The sequence below is a fragment of the Ranitomeya variabilis genome, chromosome 1, assembly GCF_051348905.1.
Source record: "Ranitomeya variabilis isolate aRanVar5 chromosome 1, aRanVar5.hap1, whole genome shotgun sequence".
Classification (NCBI taxonomy): domain Eukaryota; kingdom Metazoa; phylum Chordata; class Amphibia; order Anura; family Dendrobatidae; genus Ranitomeya; species Ranitomeya variabilis.
The window spans coordinates 702087602-702104182 of NC_135232.1; the positions used below are offsets into that span (position 1 = coordinate 702087602).

The 16581-nt window shown below is 41.5% G+C and overlaps 1 long non-coding RNA gene across 1 annotated transcript in view; it reads left to right on the plus strand.

The window, feature by feature from the left end:
- Window positions 1-8726: 8726 nt before the first annotated feature.
- Window positions 8727-16581, plus strand: part of LOC143777373 (uncharacterized) — a 93407-nt gene continuing 85552 nt past the window's right edge. The window contains exon 1 of the long non-coding RNA XR_013216128.1: window positions 8727-8854. This is a non-coding gene — a long non-coding RNA (uncharacterized LOC143777373). The remainder of the gene's footprint in view (window positions 8855-16581) is intronic.

A 16581-nucleotide genomic window follows, 5' to 3' on the forward strand; every position in this document is an offset into this window, starting at 1 on the left:
CGTCTTATTTTGCTTTAATTATTGTATTGTTAACGTTGTTATTTATGACTGTTGTATTTGAAACTGTTAAACTGTAAAGCACTGTGGAATATGTTGGCGCTATATAAAGATTATTATTATTATGCGAATCCTGTGATGGCCAAACCTCTGTTTAAAATACCTGGCCTGTAGGTAACTATTTTTTTTTTTTTAGCAAACTGGTGTCAATAACTTATATACGACACTCCAACAAAATTGTACAATAGCCCAGAAATGGCAGAATTTTCTTCACAATCAGATGTGATCTCTGTGAAGGCCAAACCCCTGTTTAAAATAAATACCCTGTAGGTAACTATTGTTTTTTCAGCAAACTGGTGTCAATAATTTGTATAAGACACTCCAACAAAATTTTACAGTAGCCCAGAAATAGCAGAATTGTCTGTGCACTCAGATGTGAACCCGTGACGGCCAAACCCCTGTTTAAAATAAATGCCCTTTAGGTAACTAATTTTTTTTTCAGCAAACTAGTGTCAATAATTTGATTAAGACACTCCAACAAAATTTTACAGTAGCCCAGAAATGGCAGAATTGTCTGCACACTCAGATGTAATCGCTGTGACGGCCAAACCCCTGTTTAAAATAGCTGGATTTTTACGCTGTAATATGGAAAGGATCTGGCTGTATTCTGCACTACCAACAAGCAAATGGAGCAAAAAAAACATGTGCTCTGGATTGCTTTTGAAGACAGTAATCAAGATTAAAATGTAAAATAAATTATTCCTGGCCACTGATACCTGGGGCTATGTACATATGGTAAATATCTGTAATAGGCAGCAGCAGCAGACAGTAATGGAATGGACCCTCTTGCTGTATGTAATGAAGTCTGCCACATACACTGCCTTCCTAGCCTACGTAGCACTGATACCTATATACTCCGTAATTATTAACAGGATCATGGAGCACTAGAGTAGAGAATAAAAGAGAGCAGACTAAGCTGGCTCTCCTGTCATGGTTCCCAATGGCAAGGAAACGTCAGAGAACTTAAATAGCAGACTAGCTCTTGGGTGATGGAATCTCGAGCTGACCGTGAGCTAAACCTACCACACAACTAACAGTGGCCGGGTGACGTACCTACGTTTTATCCCTAGACGCCCAGCGCCAGCCGGAGAACTAACTAACCCTAATAGAGGAAAAAACAGACCTGGCTTACCTCTAGGGAAATTCCCCCAAAAAGGAGACAGAAGCCCCCCACATATATTGACGGTGAGTTCAGAGGAAAAGACATACGCAGTATGAAGGTAGGTTCAGCAAAGCGAGGTCCGCTTACTAGATAGCAAGAAGATACAATAGGGAACTTCACGGTCAGCTGAAAACCCTATTAAAATACCATCCAGAAATTACTTTAAGACTCATGTGTCAACTCATGACACCGGAGTGGTAATTTCGGCCCACAAGAGCTTCCAGCTACAGAAACATAACATAACTGTGAACTGGAACAAAAATGCAAACAAACTTAGGACTAAGAGTCCAACTTAGCTGATAGTAGTCTAGAAGCAGGAACATGCAACAGAAAGGCTCTGGTTACATTGATGGCCGGCACTAGAATAACTGAGCAGCAAGGCTAAATAGGATACTCCCATATCCTGATGGAAACAGGTGAACAGAGAAAATGAAGCACACAAGTCCAGTACCACCAGTGACCACCGGGGGAGCCCAAAAACCAAATTCACAACAGTACCCCCCCCTCAAGGAGGGGGCACCGAACCCTCACAAGAACCACCAGGGCAATCAGGATGAGCCCTATGAAAGGCACGGACCAAATCAGAGGCATGAACATCAGAGGCTGTCACCCAAGAATTATCCTCCTGACCGTAGCCCTTCCACTTGACCAGATACTGAAGTTTCCGTCTGGAAACACGGGAGTCCAAGATCTTCTCCACAACGTACTCCAATTCACCCTCAACCAACACCGGAGCGGGAGGCTCAACGGAAGGCACAACCGGTACCTCATACCTGTGCAATAATGACCGATGGAAGACATTATGGATAGAAAAAGATGCCGGGAGGTCCAATCGAAAGGACACAGGGTTAAGAATCTCCAAAATCTTATACGGGCCGATGAACCGAGGCTTAAACTTAGGAGAAGAAACCCTCATAGGGACAAAACGAGAAGACAACCACACCAAGTCCCCAACACGAAGACGAGGACCAACACGACGACGGCGGTTAGCAAAATGCTGAGTCTTCTCCTGGGACAACTCCAAATTGTCCACCACCTGTCCCCAAATCCGATGCAACCTATCCACCACAGTATCCACTCCAGGACAATCCGACGACTCCACCTGACCAGAAGAAAAGCGAGGATGAAACCCCGAATTGCAAAAGAAAGGAGAAACCAAAGTGGCAGAACTAGCCCGATTATTGAGGGCAAACTCCGCCAACGGCAAAAAGGCAACCCAGTCATCCTGATCCGCAGACACAAAACACCTCAAATAAGTCTCCAAGGTCTGATTAGTTCGCTCAGTCTGGCCATTAGTCTGAGGATGGAACGCAGGCGAAAAAGACAAATCAATGCCCATCCTAGCACAGAACGCCCGCCAAAATCTAGACACGAACTGGGTCCCCCTGTCAGAAACGATATTCTCCGGAATACCATGCAAGCGAACCACATTTTGAAAAAACAGAGGAACCAACTCGGAAAAGGACGGCAACTTAGGCAAGTGCACCAAATGAACCATCTTTGAAAAACGGTCACACACCACCCAGATGACAGAAATTTTCTGAGAAACAGGGAGATCAGAAATAAAATCCATAGAGATGTGAGTCCAAGGCCTCTTTGGAATGGGCAAAGATAACAACAATCCGCTAGCCCGAGAACAACAAGGTTTGGCCCGAGCACAAACATCACAAGACTGCACAAAAACTCGTACATCTCGAGACAGAGAAGGCCACCAGAAGGACCTAGCCACCAAATCCCTGGTACCAAAGATCCCGGGATGACCTGCCAACGCAGAAGAATGAACCTCCGAGATGACTCTACTGGTCCAATCATCAGGAACAAACAGTCTACCAGGCGGGCAACAATCAGGTCTATCCGCCTGAAACTCCTGCAAAGCCCGTCGCAGGTCTGGGGAAACAGCAGATAATATCACCCCATCCTTAAGGATACCTGTAGGTTCAGAATCACCAGGGAAATCAGGCTCAAAACTCCTAGAAAGGGCATCTGCCTTCACATTTTTATAACCTGGTAAGTATGAGACCACAAAATTAAACCGAGAGAAAAACAATGACCAGCGCGCCTGTCTAGGATTCAGGCGCCTGGCAGACTCAAGATAAATCAAATTCTTGTGATCGGTCAATACCACCACCTGATGTCTAGCCCCCTCAAGCCAATGACGCCACTCCTCAAAAGCCCACTTCATAGCCAAAAGCTCCCGATTACCAATATCATAATTTCGCTCGGCGGGCGAAAATTTTCGAGAAAAGAACGCACAAGGTCTCATCACGGAGCAATCGGAACTTTTCTGCGACAAGACCGCCCCAGCTCCGATCTCGGAAGCATCGACCTCAACCTGAAAAGGAAGAGTAACATCAGGCTGACGCAACACAACACAGGGGCGGAAGAAAAGCGGCGCTTAAGCTCCCGAAAGGCCTCCACAGCAGCAGGGGACCAATCAGCAACATCAGCACCCTTTTTGGTCAAATCAGTCAAAGGTTTAGCAACATCAGAAAAACCAGTTATAAATCGACGATAAAAATTAGCAAAGCCCAAAAATTTCTGAAGGCTCTTAAGCGAAGAAGGTTGCGTCCAATCACAAATAGCCCGAACCTTGACAGGATCCATCTCAATGGAAGAGGGGGAAAAAATGTACCCCAAAAAAGAAATCTTTTGAACCCCAAAAATACACTTAGAACCCTTCACACACAAGGAATTAGCCCGCAAAACCTGAAAAACCCTCCTGACCTGTTGGACATGAGAATCCCAGTCATCCGAAAAAATCAAAACATCATCCAGATACACGATCATGAATTTATCCAAATATTCCCGGAAAATGTCATGCATAAAGGACTGAAAGACTGAAGGGGCATTTGAAAGACCAAAAGGCATTACTAAATACTCAAAATGGCCCTCGGGCGTATTAAATGCGGTTTTCCACTCATCCCCCTGCTTAATTCGCACCAAATTATACGCCCCACGGAGATCAATCTTAGAGAACCACTTAGCCCCTTTTATTCGAGCAAACAAATCAGTCAGCAGTGGCAGAGGATACTGATATCTGACTGTAATTTTATTCAAGAGTCGATAATCAATACACGGCCTCAAAGAGCCATCTTTTTTAGATACAAAGAAAAAACCGGCTCCTAAGGGAGATGAAGAAGGACGAATATGTCCCTTTTCCAGGGACTCCTTAATATATTCTCGCATAGCAGCATGTTCAGGTACAGATAGATTAAATAAATGACCCTTTGGAAATTTACTGCCCGGAATCAGATCTATGGTACAATCGCAATCTCTGTGAGGAGGTAGTGAACCAAGCTTAGGCTCCTCAAAAACATCACGATAATCAGATAAAAATTCCGGAATCTCAGAGGGAATAGATGACGAAATGGAAACCAAAGGTACGTCCCCATGAGCCCCCTGACATCCCCAGCTTAACACAGACATTGCTTTCCAGTCAAGAACTGGGTTATGAGATTGTAACCATGGCAATCCGAGCACCAAAACATCATGTAGATTGTACAACACAAGGAAGCGAATCGTCTCCTGATGGTCTGGATTCATACGCATAGTCACTTGTGTCCAGTATTGTGGTTTATTACTAGCCAATGGTGTAGAGTCAATACCCTTCAGAGGTATAGGAACTTCCAGAGGCTCTAGATCAAACCCACAGCGCCTGGCAAAGGACCAATCCATAAGACTCAAAGCGGCGCCAGAGTCGACATAGGCATCCGCGGTAATTGACGATAATGAACAAATCAAGGTCACAGACAGAATAAACTTAGACTGTAAAGTGCCAATTGAAATAGACTTATCAACCTTTTTTGTACGTTTAGAGCATGCTGATATAACATGAGTTGAATCACCACAATAGAAGCACAACCCATTTTTTCGCCTAAAATTCTGCCGTTCGCTTCTGGACAGAATTCTATCACACTGCATATTTTCTGGAGCCTTCTCAGAAGACACCGCCAAATGGTGCACAGGTTTGCGCTCCGGCAAACGCCGATCAATCTGAATAGCCATTGTCATGGACTCATTCAGACCTGTAGGTGCAGGGAACCCCACCATAACATCTTTAATGGCATCAGAGAGACCCTCTCTGAAATTCGCCGCCAGGGCGCACTCATTCCACTGAGTAAGCACAGACCATTTACGAAATTTTTGGCAGTATATTTCAGCTTCATCTTGCCCTTGAGATAGGGCCATCAAGGCTTTTTCAGCCTGAATCTCTAAGTTAGGTTCCTCATAAAGCAACCCCAAAGCCAGAAAAAACGCATCCACATTGAGCAACGCAGGATCCCCGGGTGCCAATGCAAATGCCCAGTCTTGAGGGTCACCCCGCAGCAAGGAAATTACTATCCTAACCTGCTGTGCGGGATCTCCAGCGGAGCGAGATATCAGGGAAAGAAATAATTTACAATTATTTTTGAAATTCAGGAAACGAGATCTATCCCCGGAGAAAAATTCTGGTATAGGAATTCTAGGTTCAGATATAGGAGCATGAATAACAAAATCCTGTAAATTTTGAACCTTCGTAGCAAGATTATTCAAACCTGTAGCCAAACTCTGAGGATCCATTTTAATCAGGTGAGATCAGAGCCATTCAAGGATTAGAAGGAGAGAGAGAGAGACAAAGGCTGCAATTAGAGCAGAAATGCAACTAAGTCAACTATAGAGCAAGCTCAGAAGAAAAAAAAAAAAAAAATCTGCAGACTTCTTTTTCTCTCCTTTCTTCTGCCAACGGTTTTAACCCTTGGCTGGCCATACTGTCATGGTTCCCAATGGCAAGGAAACGTCAGAGAACTTAAATAGCAGACTAGCTCTTGGGTGATGGAATCTCGAGCTGACCGTGAGCTAAACCTACCACACAACTAACAGTGGCCGGGTGACGTACCTACGTTTTATCCCTAGACGCCCAGCGCCAGCCGGAGAACTAACTAACCCTAATAGAGGAAAAAACAGACCTGGCTTACCTCTAGGGAAATTCCCCCAAAAAGGAGACAGAAGCCCCCCACATATATTGACGGTGAGTTCAGAGGAAAAGACATACGCAGTATGAAGGTAGGTTCAGCAAAGCGAGGTCCGCTTACTAGATAGCAAGAAGATACAATAGGGAACTTCACGGTCAGCTGAAAACCCTATTAAAATACCATCCAGAAATTACTTTAAGTCTCATGTGTCAACTCATGACACCGGAGTGGTAATTTCGGCCCACAAGAGCTTCCAGCTACAGAAACATAACATAACTGTGAACTGGAACAAAAATGCAAACAAACTTAGGACTAAGAGTCCAACTTAGCTGATAGTAGTCTAGAAGCAGGAACATGCAACAGAAAGGCTCTGGTTACATTGATGGCCGGCACTAGAATAACTGAGCAGCAAGGCTAAATAGGAGACTCCCATATCCTGATGGAAACAGGTGAACAGAGAAAGTGAAGCACACAAGTCCAGTACCACCAGTGACCACCGGGGGAGCCCAAAAACCAAATTCACAACACTCTCCCCAGGCACTCAACAGGTGCCAACACAACAGGACAGCTCCGAACAAGGAACAACGCAAAAAAGTGGAGCAAAAACATCCATAACATCATAATTAAGAAATGTATATAAAGTTTATTTGGGAGTTAAATCAATACAAAATATCCACACCATAAATGGGTGCTATATGCATGGTGCACAACAAGGAGGGCAATAAAGAGAGGACATGACAGTAACCAGGTTAACAGCAGGGAAACACAGGGTAAATCACATCAATTACATAGGTTTGTAAGCAGATGATCCCTATATAACATGGTCCAACTGGTATCCAAGCATTAATTAGCATCAACAGCATACACTATATATGCCATGACATAGGTCACGCTTACCCATTACTGTGTATTCAAAAGAAGTGTCCCCGGCTGGCCTGGTGCCCCTGGACGCGCGTTTCGCGTGATCGCTTCCTCAACTGTTTCAGGATTTTTGTATTTGTTGGAACAGTCTCCTAGAAATATTAGGGAATGAAAGTATTACTTTCACCTGGATTTCTTCATGTTCACCTCACAGAAAATTGAGGAAAAGACTAATTAAAAAGTTAATCTTAAAGTTTAGACAGATATATGGGGGAGAGCTTCTGCTGTGGTCAGTTGCCTTATGGCCAGAGATTAATTTGCAAAAATCTTAAAGAAGAAAAGTCTTAATAAATTTCCAGTTGTGACTGTAAAAGAAAGTAGGATATAGTTATAATATAAATAAAATAAATAAATAAATAAATAAAATAAATCTTCCTAAATGGCTGTTAGGAAGGGGATTTCTGCTGCAGCGAGTTGGCAAACAGCCAGAGATGAGTTTGTAAAATTTAGAAGGATAAAAGTCTACATATATTTCCAGTTCTCATTAAGATGGTGAACAAGGTAGAGTCACAGGAGAGGAGGATAATAAAGGGGTTTGTCTGATTTTCTTAAATGGGTAAAGTTGCAAAGTGCTTGTAAAAACAAGTGACCTTGCAATTTACCTCTTATTAAAAATCCTAGCCTTTCTAAAGAAAGGAGATACAGTATGTTTTAATTGTATTGTTTGCTGCTCATTGCCTATCATAGGACATATTGTATTTTAACATGCCTGATCCTTGGTTCTTCAATGGTAAGCAGAGCAGAATATATATTTAGGACTCATATTCTTCTTCATTCTATGACAATGTAACATTGTATTTCTTCCAGATAGCAGTTCTGGTATATGAGGCATCAGAGCTGTAGACAGAAAATTATGGGTCCTCATGCACCCCATAGAAAGGAGTCCATGTACCTTCTATAGGATCCTTGGAGAATTCAGGGTAAGTCCTGTTGCTTTTACCATTATGAGGTAAAAGCATATCCAAAACTCAAGCCTATAGAGCTGCATTCCCAGCACACATAAAGAGGCTTTTGTCCAATCATTAGGCAAGAGGGACAAATACAATGCCTGTTTGCCCTAGTTGACAAAACCTAGTCTATAATTTAGATTTTGTGATGCAAAGCTAGGAAAAAAAAAAGTGATTTAGTGATATTCTGTCGGGAGATGTTTATGCTGGATGTGAATTGCAGCCTACCGAATGTTTGGCTCTCATGTTATGCTACTGTACTGTATTTGTGTTGGGATAAATTAGAATTTTTACTAACATTTGTGGAAAGTTAAGGACGGACATCTGTAGTTTGTCACTCTGCTGGTGGCAGGTTAACTTTAATCCCCTCCTATTCTGACTCAATCTAAACTACTGTAACGGCTTATTAATAAAACTATTCTATTGAATGGGGCTATCGTTTTGGAACCAGAAGGCAGATTTGTGTTTTTTTCTGAAAGCCAGCGTACAATTGTATGACAGAGAATGCCAGGTATAAGTATTTAAAGCACGGAGCACAATTGCTGATACATTGACATTTCCAGCCACAGAAGCTTTTATCTAAAAGTCATTTTTATCAAGTTTTTTATTATTGTTAAATGGCCTTTCCAATGAGTCGGACTGGAAGAGGAATAACAATTTAGCTACAATTCATCACTTTCAGGAAGATCCCAGCAGAATAACTTAGTATGCAAGGAGCAAAGTCGGCAAATGAGGAGCCTGAGGTCAGACGGATCCCGCCAGCCTGAGTGCTGTAAACAGTCGCCTTAGTGATCGTCCCTTCTAGAACTTTACAGGTAAAGGATAGTTACTGTGCATGTGAGTTCTACATACAGGATTAAACATACTGTATATACAGTGATCTAAATCTGTCTACCTATATCTGTCTGTCTATCACTCTGATATCTGTCTGTCTAGCTATTTTCTATATATTCCTTATTATTTTTCATTTTCTTTCTTTCTTCCCCTCTTTCAACTTATTCTTTCTTACATTCTTTCTCTTTCATTCATTGTTTTGTTTATTATTTCTTTTTTCTTATTCTTTATTTTCCATCCTTCCTACCTTTTTGACTTTCCTTTCCATCCTCTCCTTTTCTTTCCTTCCTATCCTTTTTATCCTCACTTTTTTTCTTTCCTCTTTTTTTTTCCTTCCTTTCCTTCCTTTTCTTTCCTTCCTCTGCTTGTTTTTCCCTTCTTTCCTTTCCTTCTTTCCTATCCTTTCATTCCCCCCCTCTCATTCTTCTTCATCCTCTTCTTTTCTTCCTTTCTTTCTGTTAGGGCTGGTGGAATGCACCGAGTGTATTTAGATATTATTATTGGTGCGTTCGCAGCCCGGGGTCCACCGTGTAGGAGACCAACATGCTGCTAGCAAATGGTGGCACAATATGGTGGTAGAAGCGAACTCTGTTACTTCACAGAGTCGAACAGAAGGGAAAACACTGTGCCCTGTAAGCGTCATAGGGGAACACAGCTGCCTAACAGAGCAAAAGCAATCAGTGGTCAGGGAGTAGCAAGTACACAAACACCTCCTCTCCGGTGGAGCCAGAATTCTAATGGCTTTATGCCAGCCCTGAATTCACCATACAAACTCCTCACCAGAGGTGCCGGTATTCTAGTGGCTTACTTCAGCTGGACCCTGACCACAAGCAGACAAGACCACTGAGTAGCTAAAGCTCATAACATAAGCTGATACTAGCGCATGGCCATGCGAGCCTTTTATAGCTGCAGCAACTTCAGGACCTTCCTAGAGGACCAATGGGAGCTGCCACAGTACCTGAGCATGTGTCCCCCGACCTCCAATGAGAGGTCTTACCCCGAGCATGCTCAGAAGGGGAAAAGCAGGACTTAGTCCCAGAGACGTCTGCTCGCCACTGACCAGTACTGGCTACAATGGCTGAGCCTGGAAAAGCAGCAGTAACCATCCGCACAGTATCAGGCTGAGCCAGACGCTGGGACCGATGTCTCCACTGAGCATGTTCCACTGCGGCTGGAGAAGAATGGGAGACCGCAGCGGAGATGGTTTGAGATTCCCCCTGTGCAACGGCGGGAACTCAACCCCTAACACTTTACTTTCCTTCAGAACCTTTCATTCTTTCTTTCTTTCTTTCTCTCTTTGTTTCTTTCTTCTTCTCCCATTTCCTCATCTTTTTTACTTTACTCTCCTTTTCTATTCTTCCTTTTACCTTTTTCATTTTATTTACTTCCTTTCTGTCCTCTTCTTCCTCTCCATTCCTTTGCTCTCCTTTCCTCTCATCCCATCTTTCTTCTCCTCTCCTTTCCTTCCCTTTTCTCCCTTTCTTCTTTCCCTCTCTTTTCCTATCCTTTAGTTTTCTTCTTTTCTTTCCTCCTCTTTACTTCCATTTTTTCATTTCATTCATTTCCTTCCCCATCTTCCTTTCATTTGTTCTCCTTTATTATCTTTTCCTCTCCTCTCTTTTGTACTATTTTCCTTTCCTCTTCTCTCATTTCTTCTCCTCCCCCCTCCTCACCTCTCCTTTCCTTCCTTGCCTCTTTTCTCCTTTCCTCTCCTTTCCTTTCATTTTCTCATTTCATCCCTCTTCTTCTTCTCATTTGTTCTCCTTTCTTATACTTTCCTCTCCTCTCCTTTCTTCTCTTTTCCTTTCCTTTACTCTCCTTTCCTTTCCTCTTATCTCCTTCTCTTTCATCTTCTTTTCTCCTTTCTTCTCCTCTCCCCTCCTTACCTCTCATTTCCTTCCTTACTTTCCTTGCCTTTTCTCTCATTTCCTCTCCTTTCCTCTCCTCTCATTTTCTTCCTTCCTTTCTTCTCCTCTCCTTCCTCCTTTTCCTTTCTATTCCATCCTTACCTTCTTTGTCTTTTCTCGCCTTTCCTTTCTTCTCCTCTCCTTTCCTTTTCTTTCTTTCATCTTCTCTCCTTCCCTCCCTCCTTCTCCTTTCCCTTCCTTCCATTTCCTTTCCTTCCTCTTCTCCCTCATTTTACCTATCTAAGCAAACATAAACTGTATTTCCACACTTTGTGCAAATTTAAAAGTCAACACATTTCAGACCATCAAATCCATATACCTCCAATTTTAGACAATTGTAAACTGACAGGTCACCTTTAAAAACATGAGCTGAATCTGGAATGTTTTTCTTGTTTACTCTCCCCATATAATCCTGCAGAACATGTCCTGGGCTCCACACACACTCACCAAAGAGCAGAAAAGGAAATTACACCATGAACAGTTTTAATATCAATGTGTCAATCTCCAGACATTTAAATATTTAAGCATTGTTTGCCCCCACATTTGCTTTCAGATATTGCATGAATCATCCAATGTGACTGTATTCTTCAAGTACAAATTATTTTCCTCTGCTGGAAAGATCACATGAGCCACTAAGCCCTTCATAATGGCAAATATTAAATCAAGAGATAAGTTGGCTTGTGGGTGTTATGAATAAAAATCACCCCGGCTATTGCAACTGTGTCAATAATGATTCGTTTCTAATATATTGCTCCATGTCCATTTGATTTGCTTTAAGTGCAGCAATTATTCTAAATAAAATAAAAATGCTACCATTTTTCATAATATAGTAATTAAAGCCATTATTGCTTGCTTATCTATGACTGGAGGTCATATATATAAAAAAAACTTCACTGCGGGGGAAAGTCTGGAGTAAAGTCTCCAGATTACAGCTGCCTATTGAAGTCAATGGAGAGAGGATGAAAGACTAGCAAATTAAAAGTCAGATGCAAAGAAAAATTCTGAGACCCATGTTAATGATGATTTCTAGTGACTATTCCTTTCTTGTGCTGGATTCACAGCTACTCGGCACAGTACTGGTGCATAATGTCCTCTATATCCTTTATGCTGCTGCTTCTTAACCTGTGCTACATAGAGACCAGAGGTCAGAAAGAATAAGATTTAATAAGGATAATTAAACCAGAAGAAATAGAGAGATGTCGCTTCAACCTCCTTTGAAGAAGAAGCCTCCTGCAGTGAGCAAGTAATTACAGCAGGAAAATGCTTATAAAAAGTCAAACTTTGAGATTGTTTATGCAAAGGTGAGGAAGTATCTTTCCGAGGGATAGTGCTTCCCTACTCATAAAAAGAATCTTCTTAGACTTTTTATCTCCGGTGACCAGATATAAATATTGTGGTTTTGCATCTATGCAATATTTAACGGAGATATGCTTTGTGGCATTTTAGTGAAGGGTTGGACATAATGCATTCATTCACATCACCGTAGGGCCATTAAAATCCCTCTATATAGGAAGGGAAAGATTTGTTCTCAGCACTCCATCCAGGTAAAATCAAAAGTAAAACAGCTGAGGTGTTTCTGGCATTGTAGGCGCCCTTACTCATAGGATGTCAGCAGGTAAACTAAAGCAGGTATAAATAGAGGACAAAATTCAATTGCAAACCAAGGCAATGATTGAGTATACACACAACAGGTGATCACATACCAACAGACAAGTTAACATGAAAGCCATCAGTAAATGTAAAACAGTTCATTTTTGAAATTCATTTCATTGGGATACTTAGTATCCAAACATAGTATACAAAATGCTACCCTCAACATGAGGCTTTTTTACCAGTTCCCAACCCGTCTAGGGAATTAAACTTTTTCGAATTTGAGAAACTCTAAGTAAGGTCCCCTTTTTGAGTGCACACAATATGTTTAATTGCCCCAGAATAAGTACTGTTATTGGCATTTATATTGGATATGTGCTCTGTAATTATTTTCTTAAGTTTTCAGATTGTGCAACCAATATAACTGATCTGACAACATAAACCCCTAATACAGTAAACAATATATTCTGCATTACAGTTTATAAAAAGAGTAATATTGTGATTAGATGTGGGGGATATCAGAAAGGATTTTGTTTTGTTCAACGCATAGGGGCATACATTGCACCTGTTGCCTTCACACTTGTGGAAACCCTTAACAGTAAGCAGGTGGAAATAGAGCTGAAGATACTAGGAGACAGCATGTTGCGGAGGGTGAGTCCCCTCCTGGCAATGCACTTAATTCCTTAGTCAATAACTGCGTAAGGTGTCATTCTGATTTGTGACAGGCAAGTACTTGAGTATAATATTATTTATTGCATTGGATTGCGAACTATACGCAGTCGAGATGGTGATCGCAGATTGAAAATATGTACACATACGCCTACCAGGACATATAAATGATGACAAGTGATGGTGAGAATCTTGAGCCCATCGGAGCACCTAACACCTGTAGAAAAAATCTGGAGTCAAACATGAAGAAATGATAATGCAACAAATATTGAAGGGCCATAATAATAAACTGTTTGAGATGCAATTAATAATTGGTATAATTGACCAGATGATATTCTATTGAAGTAATCGCTAAATGATGGGGAATGATAGAATATAGATTAACAACATCACATGTAATGAACCAAAACTCATCATTCCATTCGAACTGATCAAACACATTGAGGGCAGTGGTAGTGTCTTTGAGGTAACCAGGAATCCTAGTCACAAGTGGTCATAGGTGATCATCCACCCACTGAGAACAAGCACAAAGACACCGGCACTAAACACAATGAGCATACCTTGATGGATCCACGGCAGACTGACAGCACTTCGACTTCACAGGTGCAGCTTCCCAGTCATGGTGTGATCAGGAATCGAAGAGAACACCTGGACCTGTTGAAGCATAAGAAGCATAGTCTGTCGTGCCCCTGTTGAATTTAGACTTTTTAATTTTGATTAAATTGTCCTCCAGCCCTTTTAAATAATCTTCCCTCTTTTTGGCTAATTTCTCCAATTCAGATGTACCAATGAACTTTATTAGACTCTTGTTTACCTTGTCCATTCCCTTTTTCAAATCTTGCAATCTGGTTTCCTCATAGGATAAGTAGGTTCCATTAGTTTAACTGAACAGTGAGATACAATACCATTCCATTTGACAGAAAAGTGATCAGAAAAAATGTATGTCGGGATTTTCTTTATCCGCAGACCGCAGGGCTTCATTTGTCTTTCCAGATATGTTTTGAGCATATTGCGATTCCACCAGGTGCGTTGTTCCTGACTAGATAATTTTTCAAGCTATTTGAATAATTCAGTAACTTCTGAGGAAACACTTGTATTTCCGCTGGTGTCATCGAACACCTGAGCGATCCTGGCATAGCGAGAGTCCATAGTGGTAGGGTTAGGAGGATTGTATGCACATTAATGAGTAATTATGTTCAATCTGTAACCCGTCTTCAGAATGAGATAAGTGTGTGTTGATAGAAAAACAACCTCAATATCAATCTCATTCACTCACATCACCTTAGGGCCATTAGAATCCCTCTAACTTAATAACGTTGCAATAAATGCTGTAAATGCCTTATTTCCTCTCTATCGAAAGGTAAAATCGTAATAGGAAAGATGATGACTATATATACCTCCTAGGACATCCAGGGACGAAAATATCTTGTAATTTTGTAATTTCAAAAAATTCTGAAAGGCCAAGCCCATTCCACAAACAGACCCCACATGAGCTCCTCAAGTGCAGGTATGCGGGTGTAACACAATCTATTAAAAATGAATTCAAGTCTACAGGTCCAGATGAATTACATCCTAAGGTAGTGAAGGAAACAGCAGAGGAAATTATTGAACCTTTCTCCATAATCTTTGAAAATTCTTGGAGAGCAGGAGAAGTTCCAGATGGAGAAGAGCAAATGTTATCCCTATCTTCAAAAAGAGGAAGAAGGAGGAGCCAGGGAACTATAGGCCTGTGAGCCTTACTTCTATACCAGGAAAGATTGTTAAACAAATTATTAAATAACATGTAGGCAAGTACATGAATGAGAATTAAGTAATTACCCAGAGCCAGCATGGGTTTGTAGCTAATAAGTCATGTCAGACTAACTTAATTTCCTTCTATGACAAAATCACTGACTGGGTGGATCAGGGAAACGCAGTAGATATAGTATATCTTGACTTCCGCAAACCATTTGACAAAGTATCTCATACTATCTGTTTTGAAAAAATGACCAAGTATGGAATTGACAAGGCAACTGTGGATTCATAACTGGCTTAGTGATCGGACTCAAAGAGTTGTCATAAATAGCTGCATATCCAGTTGAAAGAATGTCTCAAGTGGGGTACCACAAGGTTCTGTCCTGGGACCTGTGTTGTTCAATATTTTATCCATGAATTATATAAAGGAATTGAGGGTAAATTGATTAAATTTGCTGATGACACAAATCTGGGAGGGATAGCTAACACTAGAGAAGAGAGTTAGGGTAGGTGTGCACGGTCAGTAAACGCTGCATGTTGGATGCTGAGTACTTCTGCAGTGTCCAACCCGCAGCATCCAGATGTTGCACCATAGTGGATGGGATTTCAAGAAATCTCATGTCTACTATGCGTGCACCGACGCCCGCGGATCACCTGCGGAGACATATATGCGGCGCGGCTTTCCTGACCACAGCATGTCCATTTATCTTGTGGGAACACGAGTCTCCGCAAGATAAATTTCACCCATACAATGTATTGGACGTGGTGATTACGCACGGTTCAATGAACACATGCGGAATCACCTGCATTCAAAAGCCTGCAGCGCTTTGCGCTCAGCGGAAATGTGAAGTAATTTTCCCCCTCTACTCATTGGTCAGGCCTCATCTAGAATACTGTGTCCGGTTCTCGGCACCACATTTTAAAAAAGACATGAACAAGCAGGAGCAATTTCAGAGTAGAGTGACCAGAATGGTGACCGGTCTGCAAACACCATGCTATGAGGAACGGTTAGTGTACTTGGGAATGTTTAGCTTGCAAATTAGAAGACTGAGAGGAGACTTATTAGCTGTCGACAAATATCTCAAGGGCTGTCACATTGTAGAAGGATCATCTTTATTGTCATTTGCACAAGGAAAGACTAGAAGCAATGGGATGAAACTGAATGGGAGGAAACACAGATTAAATATTAGAAAAAACTTTTTGACACTGAGGGTGATCAATGAGTGGAACAGGCTACCACGAGAGGTGGTGAGGTCTCCTTCAATGGAAGTCTTCAAACAGAGGCTGGACAGACATTTGTCTGAGCTGATTTAGTGAATACTGCATTGAGCAGGGGGTTGGACCATATGACTCAGGAGTTTGCTTCTGACTCTACCGTTCTATCATTTTATGATTCTAAAAAAACAGAAATTGGGTTTGGTCCTTTATCAGTCCTTGGAAGGTACAGCTTGCTGTGGGTTTTGTCTGCTTTTAATGGAGTTTCTCCCTCCGCTAAGCTCTGAGCAATTTCTGTGACATCAGATTTAGTAGTGTTCTTTTATTATTCCTTTTTATTTTATGTAATTGCATAAACCGCATTGTTTTGTTCCTATTTTGTATCATTTTTGTATATTTTTCTTAAAAACTGCCAATCTTTCTGGACTAAATTTGTAAACTTGAATAGCTCTGTTTCTCTCACTCTGTAAGCCATACGCTACCTGTAATATGTGTCCTATCAGCCTGTATAATCGATTGGTGGTGACAGCTAGTAATAGTTTCCTCTTTTTTGTTGTTGTGGAGTTGACAGCGACTGTACCGGAGCATATATT